The 15,465-nt window shown below is 38.3% G+C and overlaps 1 protein-coding gene across 1 annotated transcript in view; it reads right to left on the bottom strand.

Moving 5' to 3' along the window:
- The window catches only part of LOC120531412 (RIMS-binding protein 2-like), a 374,849-nt gene extending 362,103 nt beyond the window's left edge, over nucleotides 1-12,746 (bottom strand). Inside the window, exon 1 of the mRNA XM_039756810.1 lies at nucleotides 12,431-12,746. The gene's annotated coding sequence lies outside the window, so the exon portion shown is untranslated. The remainder of the gene's footprint in view (nucleotides 1-12,430) is intronic.
- Between the last annotated feature and the right edge of the window lie 2,719 nt (nucleotides 12,747-15,465).

Here is a 15,465-nt window from a genome sequence, read left to right as displayed (position 1 = left end):
CCGTATATGACAGCTTCACAGTCCTTAGTTTAAATTCTGACTTGTTCACTATGCATGAGGAATTTGCACACACCACCTTCTCTTATATTGATGTGAAATTCAAAGATCGACCTGCATAATTGGCGACAAGCAGACATAACTTGTTACTTATTTCAATTATTTATTGTCATGTGTACAAGTACCATGTACAATGAAATGCTTGCTTGCATGTGCCCCTGCAGACAGTAAACATAGACATAAAAAACCACACACACGCAATAAATAAATGAATATAATAAGTAAATAAATAAAACCAGAATGCTAGGAATAAATTGAGACAGTGGCAGTAGTATATGTGCAGGTAGCAGTGGAGGTGACACAAGGTTACTGATTGTTCATGATTCTGATTGTAGTTGGGTAGAAACTGCTCCTGAATCTGGAGGTGCACAGACTTTAGTCGCTTCCCAGATGGGAGGAGGGTGAAAAGTGACAGTGCAGGGTGGCTGGGGTCCCGCCTGATACGGTTAACTTTCCTGAGACAGCGTGTAGTGTGGATGTCATGGATCGCAGGGAGCTGTGTGACTGTGATCTGCTGTGCTGTGTACACCATACACGCTGCAGATCTCTGCAGTCCTGCTGTATATGTTTCATAAAAATACAATTATGAGAGCCTGCTTTACTTACTTATCTGTTAAGCTCCTTAAACAGAGTTCACCTACTAAACACAGTATTAATGTGCCTTTATGGCTTTAAATTTTATACCATTTGTTTTATTTCTATAAAGTCAGAAATAATGAAATTGTTAAATCCAGGAAATTCAAAGAAACGATCACCAAAGAGAATACTTTTTAAGTCAATCCCACTGGGTTTTATAAATGTCCCAAAGGGTTAGGTAAGCATCTCCCCGCTATGCAGGACCAACTATTTTGATCAAAAAGGTGACCTGAGCTGTGAGACAGCAGTGCCAACCGCTGCACCACCAAACCTCCTCTGAGATAAAATTAATTGAATTAAATATCAGAACAGTAAAATTTATTTTAGACAGTGGCAATACTAGCAGGTAGTATGAATTCATGGAGGCAATGACCCACAATCCCAATGCACATAAAATTTACAAAAAAACTGAAGGAGAGTGAAAGACAAGGAACCCTAGTCTAGTCTCTAGTCTCTGGCATCAGCAAAAGGAGGCTGGAAGTCACTGCTGTTGCAGAACTCATTCATTTTTACAAAGGTCAGACTGTCCACAAAACCTGTGGACAACCAGGTCCTCTTGTCTATGACCACCTCAACTGCAGCATCAAAAGCCCACTCGCACAGTAACCTAGAAGCAGGACGATGCAGCATTTCCAATGCATACTGAGGAAGCTCCCAGCCTAAATCCAGCGTCAACACCCATAATTCCATTGAGTCACCAATGAACATAGAATTATTTGCACCGATGCACTCCAAGTAGTCACTTACCATGCAGTACAGCCACTGGCAGTAACTGCTACTATTGCCACCCTGCATCAGACTGAGTCACTGAAAAAAATTCTCTCCACACATCCATCAGATTGCCACCACTATGGCTGCTGCTACTAACAGCACTCTGATGGACATGTGGAGAGGTGGCAGGGAGCCAAGGGTGGGAATACACCTCAAGTATCTTGCTGATAAGGGCAGAACAGAGGAGGCACATGCTCTGTTCCTGCTGGCTGGACTCCATTAACTCCCTAATCTTGGCTTTGTATTGGGGGTCTAGTAGGATGGCCACCCAGTAATCGTCCCACTGTTTTATAGCTTTAATCAGGTGGTCCCTCCTAAGGCACTACAGCATATGAACAGCCATGTTGTAGAGGTTTTATGAATAAAAATTGTAAAGCTAAGGAGGTGAATGGACATACTTAGAGCGCATTTTCACATTTTCTACATTTATCATGCCCATTTGTGTAAAACAAAAAAAAAAAAATTATTATTATATTATTATTATTATTATATATATATATATTATTTGATATTAGCTTTACTTCCCATTTAAATACATTTGAACATGTAGCATAAATTGTATGTATATTACTTAGTGTTATCTATATTTCATACAGATAACTTCTCATGAGATGCACACAATGACCAAGACAAAGTAAAAGCAGCTTTGCAAAGTGCACGCTGTGTGGCTCTTACAACAGACATGTGGACATCACGGTCCAGAGTGGGCATATTTGGCTGTCTCCTGTCATTTCATTGACAACTGGTAAATGAAAGAGTTTGTTTTAGAGACCAGTAATTTTCATTAACAGCATATAGCTGATAACATTGGTGAAGAGCTTAAAACAATCACAATGGAGCATAATTTAGAAAGGTGTTGTCACAGACAATGGTGCAAATATGGTATCTGCAGTGCACAGATGGGTGGAAACATTAACCTTGTTTTACCTACACCTTAAACTTGGTTGTTAAAGATGCCATTAAATGACCAAGTATAATATTTTTGTCTCATTTGTTTAACTGGTATCTCTTTATCTACTTTTAGTACTTGAGTGAAAATCTGATGATGTTTTAGGTCATATTTATGCAGAAATATAGAAAATTATAAAGGGTTCACAAACTTTCAAGCACAACTGTACTTAACGCTTATAATGTAACCTTGAGAGATGCTCTGAACACAGTGGCTCCCCTTAAAACAAAAGTGATCAAAGCACATAGAAACTCTCCCTGGTTTAATGAAAATACTCGAGCTCTTAAATTAGAGTGTCAAACTGGAGCGCAGATGGAGAACAACAAAGCTACATGTCTTTCAAATTGCATGGACAGAGAGTGTTAATAAATATAAAAAAGCCCTCTTTAAAGCTCGCTCAGAATACTATTCTACATTAATAGATAGCAATAATAAAAATCCTCGGGTACTGTTTAGAACAGTGGCTAAATTAACAAATGGCAATTCAGATCAACAGTGCAAAATACCAACAGATATTAGCAGTACAGACTTTATGAACTTCTTCAATGAGAAAATTAAAAATATAAGATCCCAGATCTCAGCATCACAGTACAAACCAAATACTAGCTTAGCAGACCCTGCACATTGCATTCAGCACTTTAGTAATTTTAATGCTGTAACTCACCAGGAAGTCTTAACTTTAACTACTAAAATGAAGCCCACTACTTGTTCCCTAGATCCAGTGCCAACAAAACTAGTAAAAGTGCAATGGATGTTCTTGCAGCCTATTCTAACCGTTATCAATAGTTCATTACTGCATGGCACAGTACCTGATGCACTAAAAGTGTCAGTCATTAAACCTTTACTTAAAAGTCAGACCTAGACCCACACATACTAAATAACTATAGGCCTATTTCAAATTTACCATTTCTCTCTAAAATACTAGAAAAAGTAGTTGCCAGTCAGCTTCAGTCACACCTTACGCATTACAATTTATTTGAGAAATTCCAGTCTGGCTTTCGCACTGGTCATAGTACAGAAACGACACTAACACGGGTTGTAAATGACATTCTGATATCCTCTGATGAAGGAAACTCCACTGTAATTATGTTGTTGGACTTAAGTGCAGCATTTGACACCATTGACCATTCTATTTTACTGCACAGGCTAGAAAACGATGTTGGGCTTACAGGCCCGTGCTCGCTTGGTTCAGTTCTTATTTATCAAATCGATTCCAGTATGTACAGAAATGTGCAGACAGTACTCCATCATTATACACAGAAGTTCAATATGGTGTCCCGCAGGGCTCAGTACTGGGACCTTTACTGTTTTCACTTTACATGCTTCCACTGGGATCTCTCATTAGGAAACATAATGTTAATTTTCACTCGTATGCAGATGACACCCAGTTATACCTTTCATTTAAATCAAATGAAGTTTCTCCGATGTTGTCTTTAATTAGTTGTGTTAGTGAATTAAAGGAATGGATGAATGAGAACTACTTGTCTTTAAATACAGATTAAACAGAGATGTTAATTGTTGGAGGGAATGACGCTGATCACAGCAATATTTTGTCCTCATTTAACTCAGTTGGAATCCCAATTAATTTTACTGAATCAGCCCACAATCTAGGAGTTATCTTTGATTCTAGCATGTCATTTAAAGCACATATTACAAAGTCGTCCAAAACATGTTTTTCCATCTTAAAAATGTTAGGAAATTAAGGCTTTCTAAATAAACAGGATTGTGAGAAATTAATTCATGCATTTATCTCTAGTAGGATTGACTACTGCAATGCGGTGTTCACTGGCTGTTCAAACTGTTCTCTATACAGCCTCCAGTTAATCCAAAATGCGCTGCAAGAATTATTACAAGAACAAGAAAATATGAACACATAACTCCAGTTCTTAAATCTTTACACTGGCTCCCAGTTAAGTTTAGGGCAGATTTCAAAATCCTCCTTTTAACATATAAAGCATTAAATGGCCAAGGTCCGGCTTACTTGTCTGAACTTATCATGACTTACAAACCTGAGCACATTAAGATCTCAAGATGCCGGTCTGCTTAGGATTCCAAGGATTAATAAAATAACAGTGGGAGGTCGAGCTTTTAGTTACAGGGCCCCTAAACTGTGGAATGGTCTTCCTGCTTCCATAAGAGATGCCCCTTCAGTCTCAGCCTTTAAATCCCGGCTGAAGACTCACTACTTCAGTTTAGCATATCCTGACTAGAGCTGCTGATTAACTGTACATACTGCATCTCTGTTGTTAGTCATTAGCACTAAAACATAAGTAACATGATAATTATATTTGAATACTAACCCTCACCTATTCTGTTTCTTTTCTCGGTACCCAAATGTGGCAATTGGTGCCACGGCCCACCTGCCAAGTTGTTTGCCTGCCTATGGTAAAGTCATCCCTGATGGAGGATCACAGGAATCATGGGAAAGGGGGTCCTTTCATCGGAGCAACGTTTCAGCCGTGGCATGGCCAAATGGGGAGGCAGCTAGATGGATGAGGTCTCCAGGACTCTAAAAATATCCAAACCTAATTATGTCATATCATCTACTGTTAAACCGTACTTCTAAAATTTGTATTATTATGCTGTATTAAGGAATTGTTCTGTTCTGTGTATTGTATTGACCCCCTACTTTTGACACCCACTGCACGCCCAACCTACCTGGAAAGGGGTCTCTCTTTGAACTGCCTTTCCCGAGGTTTCTTCCATTTTCCCTACAAGGTTTTATTGGGAGTTTTTCCTTGTCTTCTCAGAGAGTCAAGGCTGGGGGGCTGTCAAAAGGCAGGGCCTGTTAAAGCCCATTGCGGCACTTCCTGTGTGATTTTAGGCTATACAAAAATAAACTGTATTGTATTGTATTGTATTGTAACGCTTTGAAATCAATTCAATTTTTTCCCCAGCACCTCCTGACTAACAGGTAAACGAAAATATAAAAAATATATTTTATATACCATTAGACTCATCTTCATTTTTAGTTATCTAAGACATCAAGCTTTTTTGGGTTCTCCCCTATTTTTTGCCCCCCTAAACCCAAAACACTCACTTTAGGTTAGGTACAGACCATACTTTGTGTAGGATATGATACCCTTATGATAAAGAATAAACCAATAGGTGTCTACAGCAAAAATGATTAGAAGCACTTGATGTTGTCCATGCCTCCTCAACCTAACTCAATCTCTAATGAGATACAAAGGGATACATTTTCAAAAAAATTTGAAAAAATGGGGATCAATAATATAAGTATGTGGAGTGCTGTTTCATGCTATTTCAAGGTTGCTTATTAAACATATGATAATATCTTCAATATTTGATTCTTTACAGGCGGCCCTAACCCTCCAAGAGCTACTCTAAGAGAGAGTTAAATATAAAAACGCTCAAACATATACATATGGGCTATCGCTTTAGACTACTTCAAGGTAAACTTTTGATCCTTTACCAGGTGTCTAGCCCTATAGAGTATGAAAAATGATACATTTCTATTATAAACAAGAATATTTAAACTTTAAACATTTAAAATTGAAGCACACATTTCAATATTTCAAATATCTGATCCAGCTATAATTGTTTATTATGTACTTCTACCTAAGGAATTAAGTAACTACATTTCTTATGAAGATCCTGCATTAGAGCAACTTACGTTACTCAGACTATTTAATGTTTTAGCTTCATTATTGTCATATGTACAGAGTGCAGCAAAGTGCAAATTTGGAATAGCAAATCGTTTTTGCTAATATTGTAGTAGTCAGCAGATTATCCTAAGATAGACAGGAATTGATACATGCTTGAAAGGGACACAAACAAGAAGAGCTCTACATTCCATAAAACCCAGGATTATTCGTGATACACTTTACAGACTTGGCAAGGCTCAAGAATGAAGGCAGAGACTCTTGAAGCATAGGATAAATAAAAGCCCATGCAGAAGATAAGTGGTCTTCAGTGTATTGCAGGGAGAAACCTTGCATAAGAGTGGAAGACAATTAAAGGCAAGAAATAGTTGTGGCTAGTTGCCAGTTAGTCTGATATTTTATGAGCCGTTACGTATGGTCATAACAGTGAAAAGGTGCTACTGCTCAGAGAATGATCTTTCATTGTTTAATAAGAACACCTATTCTTAGGCATATGTGTCATTTGGTGTGTGCCCTTCAATCTCAGTGTTTGTTACAATATTTAAGATTATTTTAATACAAAGGGCTTAGAAAAATATATGCTACAATTCACAAATTGAGAATATTTAGACTTTAAACATTTAAATTAGAGCACATACAGTAAATATTTCAAATATATGATGCAACTATTCTTGTATATTATATACACTTCTACCTCATGAAGTAAATTAATTTCTTTTGAAATTTCTTATGAACACTCTAAAATAGGGAGACTTACGCTAATTAACACTTTTTATGTATTATTATTTTTACATTTCTCATATATAGATCAATTAGCCAAGAGTACAAAACTCTTAAAAAGCAGACCTATGGACCACTGAAAAACACTAGTAAATGAAATGAGATTTTTGTGCAGGTTTACTGGTTCCACATTTTGTGACCGGGTTAATGTGGAAAGAGTCACAACACTGCTTCTCTGAATGAAGCAAACCAACTTGACGCAATCTAGGCAAGCAGGGGGAAATGCTCCCATAGTGACTCCTACAAGAGATGTAACAAGCACACTTAGTGCCGGTTGACCACTTTTGATATATACTGGGAACACACAACAAGACCTGTCATTTTGGAGATACTCTGACCCAGATGCCTAGCTATCACAGCCTGGCCCTTGTCAAAGTTCTCAGATCCTTACACTTGTCCACCTTTTACTGCTTTCAACACATCACCTTCAAGTGACCGTTCACTAACTGCCAAATTTATCCCACTCTTTGACAGGCGCCACAGTAACAAGATAATCAATGTTACTCACTTCACCTGTCAATGGTTTTGATGGTGGGGCTGATCAGCTTATATTGCACCACAGTCATGAGGAATGTTATTTCATGCCACTGTATGTTGTAATACTGTTTTTGGATGGTACGACAATAAAGCCACTTGACAGAGAATGAAAAATTGCTATCCTTTGTAGATTTTGTAAGAAAAGGCATTAGGCCCATCCTTTATTGGAGATGCTTATTCCAGTTTAGGGTCATGGAAGGGCTACAGCTTACTCGCAGCCAAGCATTACAGTGGCTAAGACATTGGCATTTTTAACACTAGAATCCCTGACGCCTACGAAAACACTCATATTCCCAGCCAACCTTAAATCCCTTCACACCTCTCCATCAGCGTCTTTTGTTCTGTAAATGGGTCGATCAGCACAAGCAGCCTGCTGTCCCATCCCCAGATTTGATGGAGCTCAACTGGGGCAAAAGGCTCTCCCAGCTCAAGCCAAGGCTCCTTATCTGCGTGTGAGGTTCCTGGAGTTCTATAAGGTAAATAATATGGTATATCGTTATGTGGAATACATGCATTTCATGTGTGTTCCGTGTCTACAAAGATCTGGGAAAGTGTAAGATGAAATGAAATGCAAGGCAAGAAATGCTGAACACATACCTAAAGCAGAAACGTTTTCCATGTTATACTAATAATGACGTGAAATGTATAATGCGTGAAGACTTTAGTCCAAATATCAAACACAAGCGCATTTATTCAAGAATATAACCAAACAAAAAAGCATTTGATTTACATGTGGCTGTCAATGAGTTAAAAACTCACGCACGCAAATATTCATACTATAAAAACGTATGTGCTCAGCATTTCTTGCATTTCTCACATTTCCTTTCATCCTACACTACAGGGGTGCGGAAATCCAACGCCCGACTCGTCCGACACGGGTAAATTGACCGTCGGACAAGCGTGTTTTTCTGGTTTTAGTTGTCCGCGGACAAGCGCAATTTTCTGGAGAAAAAAGAATTATATGTGCTGTGCAGGGCAAATTTTTACCACCACTTTCAAATTTTAAACATGTGTTATGTACCTCGTGCGGAAACAGTCTACTTAGGCATGTTCTTCATGTCTCAAATTGGTATTCAATATTGCTTACAAAATGACAATTGATTTTTCAAAGGGGAATCACTCTTGTGGTCTTACATAAGTATTTTACCCTACTATTTACACGCTTGGGAGATGCGATCATTTTTTTCATGCTGACATTACAATGTAATTTGATGATTTTTCATTATAATTGATAACTTTTATATATTATTGATAAAATAAATTTTTTCTACATAAAAATGCAGTCATTTCACCTACAATGTAATTATTTTCGCCACATAAAGCTTGCTTGGCAGTTAATCTTTCCTGAAATTTGCGATTTCACGTAAGTTGTGATATATTGAGGAGTTAAGAAATTTATTGCGTGACATCAATTTTGATGAGCTGTCTATTGATCTTTTTGATTAGAGAATTTTTCATATAAAACAAGTTGGTTTTGCGCTGTCAGTTTATTAAAAATAAAGAAGAAAACATTCAAATGGTTTCCAAATGTTATGAAATATCAATAAAAGTCTTCACTTAGAAACGATTATTTTTTTCCCCCGACAACATCGGTAATATTTACTTCTTTGGAAATGTACCATCTTGCAGAATTTCGAATATGTCATTAGGAATTACCTGCGTAACCCATAATGCACTGGATACAATTGCGTTGTTCTCGCGATATGCGTGCTGCTGAAACTGAAACAAGTAGCATAGCGGATGAGAAATGGATAATTTCTTGATTAAAACTGGCACAACAGGTCCTGAAAAACCTACGGAAGCGTATTAAGGCCACGGTGAAAAAAATATGGACACAGTGAAGACAAAAAAAATGTAAATGTCGAGATTAAAGTGGACATGTTGACCTTATTCTCGACATTTACATCAAGATTAAAGTCGACATTTCCACTTTATTCTCATAGTTTAATTTGTCAGTAGAATGTCGCAAACTAAATTTCATCTTAAAATGAATTTCATTTACTAGATTTTCTCAAACCCTGTCATAAATTAATGTAGCACATTAAATGCTTTATATTAAGTGTTCCCCGACCCAGTTGTTAATCGCCGCACATTGACTTCATGATATTCCTGCTCAATGAACATTCAGAATACTAAGATAAATACTTGATATCTTTTTCAAGATGAAATGCATTAAAGCATGTATTAGACATGGGTGGCAGGGGCACGGTGGCGTGGCTGTAGTGCTGCTTCCTTGCATTAAGGGGTCCTCAGGTCTACATTCAGTGTAGAGAAGTTTATGGCAGGTGTCACAAGGCTCCAAAAAACTGGATATTTGAATGGATATCGCACAGGTTTAACTGAAATATTGTGTGTTTGGTTCGTGATCTGGAGGTCGGAGACACGAACACAGAATTCAATGGTTGTTTTTCTGTGCAGGCTTTCTTTATTGCATGTTTGCTGTGTCTGTCTTATGTACTAAACCCCCAGTTCCTATCCTTTGTCTTTCTCCATATAACCAATCACCACACGATAAACGTCTTTGTGAAATTAAAACTAGTTATAAACCTAGACCTCAGAGTTTTCAGAACTTAAAAAAAATTTTTCGTTATACATGTTTAATTATGCCATCCATTTAGAGGTCTAAGTTTATAACTAGTTTTAATTTCACAAATACGTTTATCGTGTGATTGGTTATGTGCAGAAAGAAAAGGATAGGAACTGGGGGTTTAGTACGTCAGATAGAGACATGAGTCTAAAAGTAAGAAAAAAGTTGCTTCAATTGAAAAAACGTTTTCTAAAGCTGAACGCTTGGAGGTTGAGCGTTATGCTAGGCTGTTCAATACTGCTTCTTTAGAAGAGTTTGACCCACGACCAGCTGTGGAATTCTGGCTTGTCACCTGGCAACAGGCACATCACTCATAAAAACCTGAAAAGTCATCAGCAGTGTTCTGCAGGACCATCATTCCAGGAACCACGCAGTTCAGCTCAAGCAGAAATGAACAGCATTCAGCCAACGCTGTCTGAGATAGTAAAGATTCTTGGGGGAGAAGATGTTGCAAGACAAAAGCTAAAGAACATGGCAGAAAATGAATCAGAACAGTGTTCTGTTATGTAACTGTAAAATATGAAAAAAGAACTAGTGTAGCTATAATGAAGGCATTGTTTATTAGCCAGTTAAAATGAGGGAATCTTTTATATAATGTTCTAGAGCAAGGTGGCAAAATACTACTCCCTGAAAAAACTTTTTCAGTTTTAAAATGGAAGGCAGTTTTGGTATCAATAAAAGAGATCAGAAAAAAATTTACTATTTTTCACTTTTGTTATTTGTTTATTGGCAAGTGAATTTAACTGGCGGACAAATGGATTTTCTAAGTTTACTTGTCCGTGGACAAGTAGAAACAAATTTGATTTCCACACCCCTGCACTTACCCAGATCTTTGTTGACATGGAACACCCATGAAATGCATGTGTTCCAAATAACGATATACTGTATTATTTACCCTATACAACTAGGAACATCACACACAGATAAGGAGCCTTGGCTTGAGCTGGGATAGTTGAGCTCCATCAAGGCAGGAGATAAGACAACAGGCTGCTTGTGCTGAATAACACATTTACAAAACAAAAGACGCTGATGGAGAGGTGTGAAGGGATTTAAGGTGGGCCTGTACTACAAGTTTTTTCTAGTGTTAAACCACAGTTTTCCTGGTTCAGTTCCCGTCTATGACTATGTGGCCATAAACAATTAACCCCGTGATCCAGTTATAAAAAATGTGTAAACAAATGTAACATTTCTTAATCTTGTGAGACACCCTGGCTAATGGTGTCAGTCAAAAGAATTGCACGAATAACCAAGACAGCATTGTTTGTGTGGCAGGAACCAACCCTGGATGGGGAACTGGAACATTTAAACACGAAGCTGAAAGAAAGAGATCATACTGATAACAGCCTTCAAAAAGGGCTAGTACACAAAATTCTTTGTTTGCAAAACAAATCAGTGTAACAAACATGGACCAAGAGGTGGAGTTTCCTCTGTACTGCAAAGGAAATCTGCCGCTGGAGAAGGCATGCTGCACTTTTTCCAAATTCCTTCCTTCACTTCCCGTACAGTCTATGCCTTTCTTCACCACACAAAGATCTGACAACTACCAAGTAGTGAACAAAGACATACATAAACTGCTATACTGCACAAACTCAAACTATAAAATGCTGAATTTGTCTAGTGTTTATAAATTAACCTGCCCCTTAAAATGTACCACTGTCCCATGCAGGATACATTCTTTCCTGTATCCTTGTGAGCAATGGCAAAAGTCTAGTGTAACAAAAGCAAAGGTGCTTACAATTTTAGGAGACAAAATGCAAACTCTACCCTGGTCTCATGAGGCACACACATTACTAATAACTGTCAGCTGTCATTTGATACCTGTCATGTTCACAATAGATGCGCTGAACAGTGTGGAATAACAGTGTACACAGGACTGCACTAATGAAACCACGGACGAGAGTGGCCCTGGATTCGACTTATCCTTGCCTCAGGCTTGGGCTGCCCTTAACATAGCAGAACACGGGAGAAGGCAACTCCGTGCTCCAATCAACTGCAGAGCGGTACAACAGAAGGGGCTTTCTAGGACAATCCCAGCCCCCTTTGACCGTGTCCCTAATATCTCATTGGCTAACCGCACTGCTAAGTAGCAACAGAAGTCGCCGACACAACACGCTGTAAGAACATGGCAGGGTGAAATCCACACAATGGAGCTGCAATGGTTAAATCAATTTGGGTTTCGAGACGAGTCACAGTTGGGCAGCTCTTCAATAGCAGGCGCTCGCTGCCGCCCTCATGATCAGGTTGTGGAAAACACAAGACGGAGAGATCTGGGGAACCCGAGACTCGAAAAACACATGACAGTACTTCCACCCCCCTTCCCTTCCCTCACCGTCTCTCGCCACCCTACAGCGTGTGTGTGTGCGCGCGCGCGCGTGGGGAGGCGGTTCTAGCGGATTCCACAGCCAACACTACAGCGAAACACGACACACGCAACCGTTTAATATGCTGGGCTGCACCGGAAAAAGGAGCTCAGACAAAGAAAAAACTTACCTCAAACACTCAACTGAATAAAATCCATTGCCTACTCAGAATGTAACAAAGTATGGAAGAAGAAAACTGGTGACCTCAATAAGATACAATGGACAACCACTCCCTGTAAAACATGTTAACAAGTGCTTCAGGCGGACCAGCGGTTTTGCCCTCTTATCAGCATTAAGACACAGAATTTTAAAAAAAAAGGGCCATTTCAGTTCGCAAACAGTCCCGCTAATCGTGAGTCTTCCAGTGAGACGTGGCACAGGCGTCTACTAGCGACCGACGAGAAAAACGCGACCTCCATCTAAAGTATCCGTGAAAAAAGGCGACTGCGCCCTCTGGTGGCTAAAATAAAAAAAGCATGGAAGTCAATAACTTTCCGAAACTTGGAGGATGGAGATTGCTGGGATTGCATGCTTTACAGACCTCCACTATCGTTGAATCTGTTCTGAGAGAGAGAACTGGAGACCCACGTCGTGAATATTCAAACTTAACAGCCTGGGACCTTTCTTAATACATGACATACAATACAATACATAATGCATATTTATATGTACGTGAATTCTACTCCACAAATCAGTTACCCAGGTGTGTAAAATTAAACTCATAAAAATTTGTAAACTTATTTTCATTTGCCTTTATGAACATAATAAAAATATAATTAGAATAGTCATGTCACGTCATGTTTAAGTACAAAATTGAAATGAAAATTAATTAAAATTTAATAAGAAGGGGCCTGAGTTGCCTCGAAAGCTTGCATATTGTAATCTTCTCTAAAATTGCTCTAAATCAATTTAACATGAAATATTTTGTCAATGTAAGATTTTATAAGTATTGTCAAGCAATATGTGCTTGGGAACCACCATCCTGGCTTGGCTAAGGTAAGTAATTTCATATAGGATAAGATGGGGCATTCACACTAACAGTTTCCTTCTTTCCCCACGAGATGTCCCACAACATCAGTCACGAATCTCCCTTGGTGTCAAATCACCCTCACACAACCCTAATTTTGACCATGGTATAACTGGACATAGAATGGTCATACAATGGGATATTGGGGCATTACGTGACAGACTTCTTAGGTATTGCAGGCTGTAATTACACTATGTTGTTCCACCATCAGCTTCGAGAGGGCAACTGACCCGACCACAGTGCCCAGAGCCTGCTCTGTGCTTGCAGTCCTCAGAGGAGGTTGTCTGCATATATAACCTGCATTTGGCCTTGAGCAAGCTCCTTAACGAAACCTGACTGTCCATAAGAGGAACTCTTTTCTGTTGAACTGGCCAGTGCACTGTTATCCTCTGCTATTATTGCAAGCAAGGACAATTTTTGTTGGTTATTGTGCATCACTTACACGGGGACACCCTGTTAGTGCCCCAACATTTTGAAGTGGCTTGTGCAGTTCTGTTTACCCAGTCACAACATATATGTAAAGAAAACAATACATATTTGTTGACATACATATATCTTTTCCAGTTTTGGTCAATTGTTAGTGTTTTTGATCCAAAACTTTTTTTGGTGACCACTTGTTTATACAGTTTTTCTGAGGCATCCCAATCCAGCAGTATTCCATCATATTGCGTCTCTGGTACCTTCTTTTAATGTCCTTGATATCCAGATGGAATCTTTCACTTCACTTTTCACTCAGCACTCCAGGATTTTCAGGCAAAAATTCCAAATGTAAATCCAAAAAGTGAACTTTAAGACTCATGTTGAAACCTAATTCCTTAAACTTAGGTAATAAAATTGTCATAATTTCTTTATAATTTGGATCTTCATTGTTATTTAAAATTACTTCTTGGAATGATGCCTGAGCCTCTTGTTGTTGTATATTGCAGCATCAAAATTTGTATCTGAAAGCAGTTTTGTAATATTAGGCCCAGCAAAATTAACCTCATTCAATTTAGCCATAAACAAACCCAGAAACTATTGGCACAAATATATAAAACAGGCTGCATTCTTTGATAGGACTTTGGCGAACTGCTTCATTAAACCAAGCTTAACATGAAGCAGAGATAGCAGCACTTTATGTGCATCCAACAAGCTAGGTCTTTTATGTTTTTGGCACTAAGCTATAGCTTTTGTCTAGCTGGCTATTCCTTTTGAACCAAATGTAAATTTTTAGTTCTGCTGCCCCACTCAGAGGGAACATAGGACTTTTAGGTGCACATAACCATATGACCCTATAATCAAATAAAATAACAGTTTTGCTTTGCTGGATTTGTCTCTCCAGCACAGTGTCCCATCCAAGACTGGTTCCTGCACAGGATGTTAGATCCATGTCATTCTGTATTTGAGAAGATGGATTTACAATATGGATATGTGCTGTGCTGACATAAACAATGAGAAAAGAAGAAGGAAACCCATGTTAACATAAAGAAAAGGTGCAATCACAAACCTATGTAGTTTCAATGAAAGAGGTTATCTTTATTAGTGAAATTGTAGGAGCTTTCAGTTGCTAAATTATCTATCCATTAGGCTCCCCATTCTCATTCTCATCACTGATGCCTGAGTCTCACTTAATGGTACAGCAGGCTTTATGTCAGGCTGCAAAGCTTGACAAATGAATTCTTTCTTTTTTGACAATATTTCACTCAAGTTATTCTTTATATTTTGATTCATATGTTAAGACAATTTAATATTGTCATATACTGTATGTTCTATATCAAGTGTAAGCTGTAAATGCAGAGGACATTCTTTATAATGTGTATTGTGAAATGCTTTCACCATTTTCTAATTGCATTCAGTGATTTTTGTATTTAACTCCAAAAACAGCAGTTTTATTGGGTTAGGAGGACATCTTGAAGTCCTTTCTGTTTTTAATTGCTTCTTGTATTCTTAGCTAGCAGCCAATTAACAGTGAGATGCAAATGGCAAAGAAACCCGCAGTTCATAATCTAACTTGGTTCAATTTATGCTTGTGTGTGTTCATCATGAATCATCTGTCTTAATAAAACGAAGGAATGAGAATTATCTGCCCCATATGAAGGATTGAGAATTACTTATCTGGCACATTCCACAAATCATTTGGTAATTTTGGTAAAATCTAC

This window comes from Polypterus senegalus, chromosome 6 (genome assembly GCF_016835505.1).
Source record: "Polypterus senegalus isolate Bchr_013 chromosome 6, ASM1683550v1, whole genome shotgun sequence".
NCBI lineage: Eukaryota > Metazoa > Chordata > Cladistia > Polypteriformes > Polypteridae > Polypterus > Polypterus senegalus.
The sequence above is the reverse complement of the archived record's forward strand: the minus strand, read 5'-3'. Positions and strand labels throughout refer to the sequence as shown.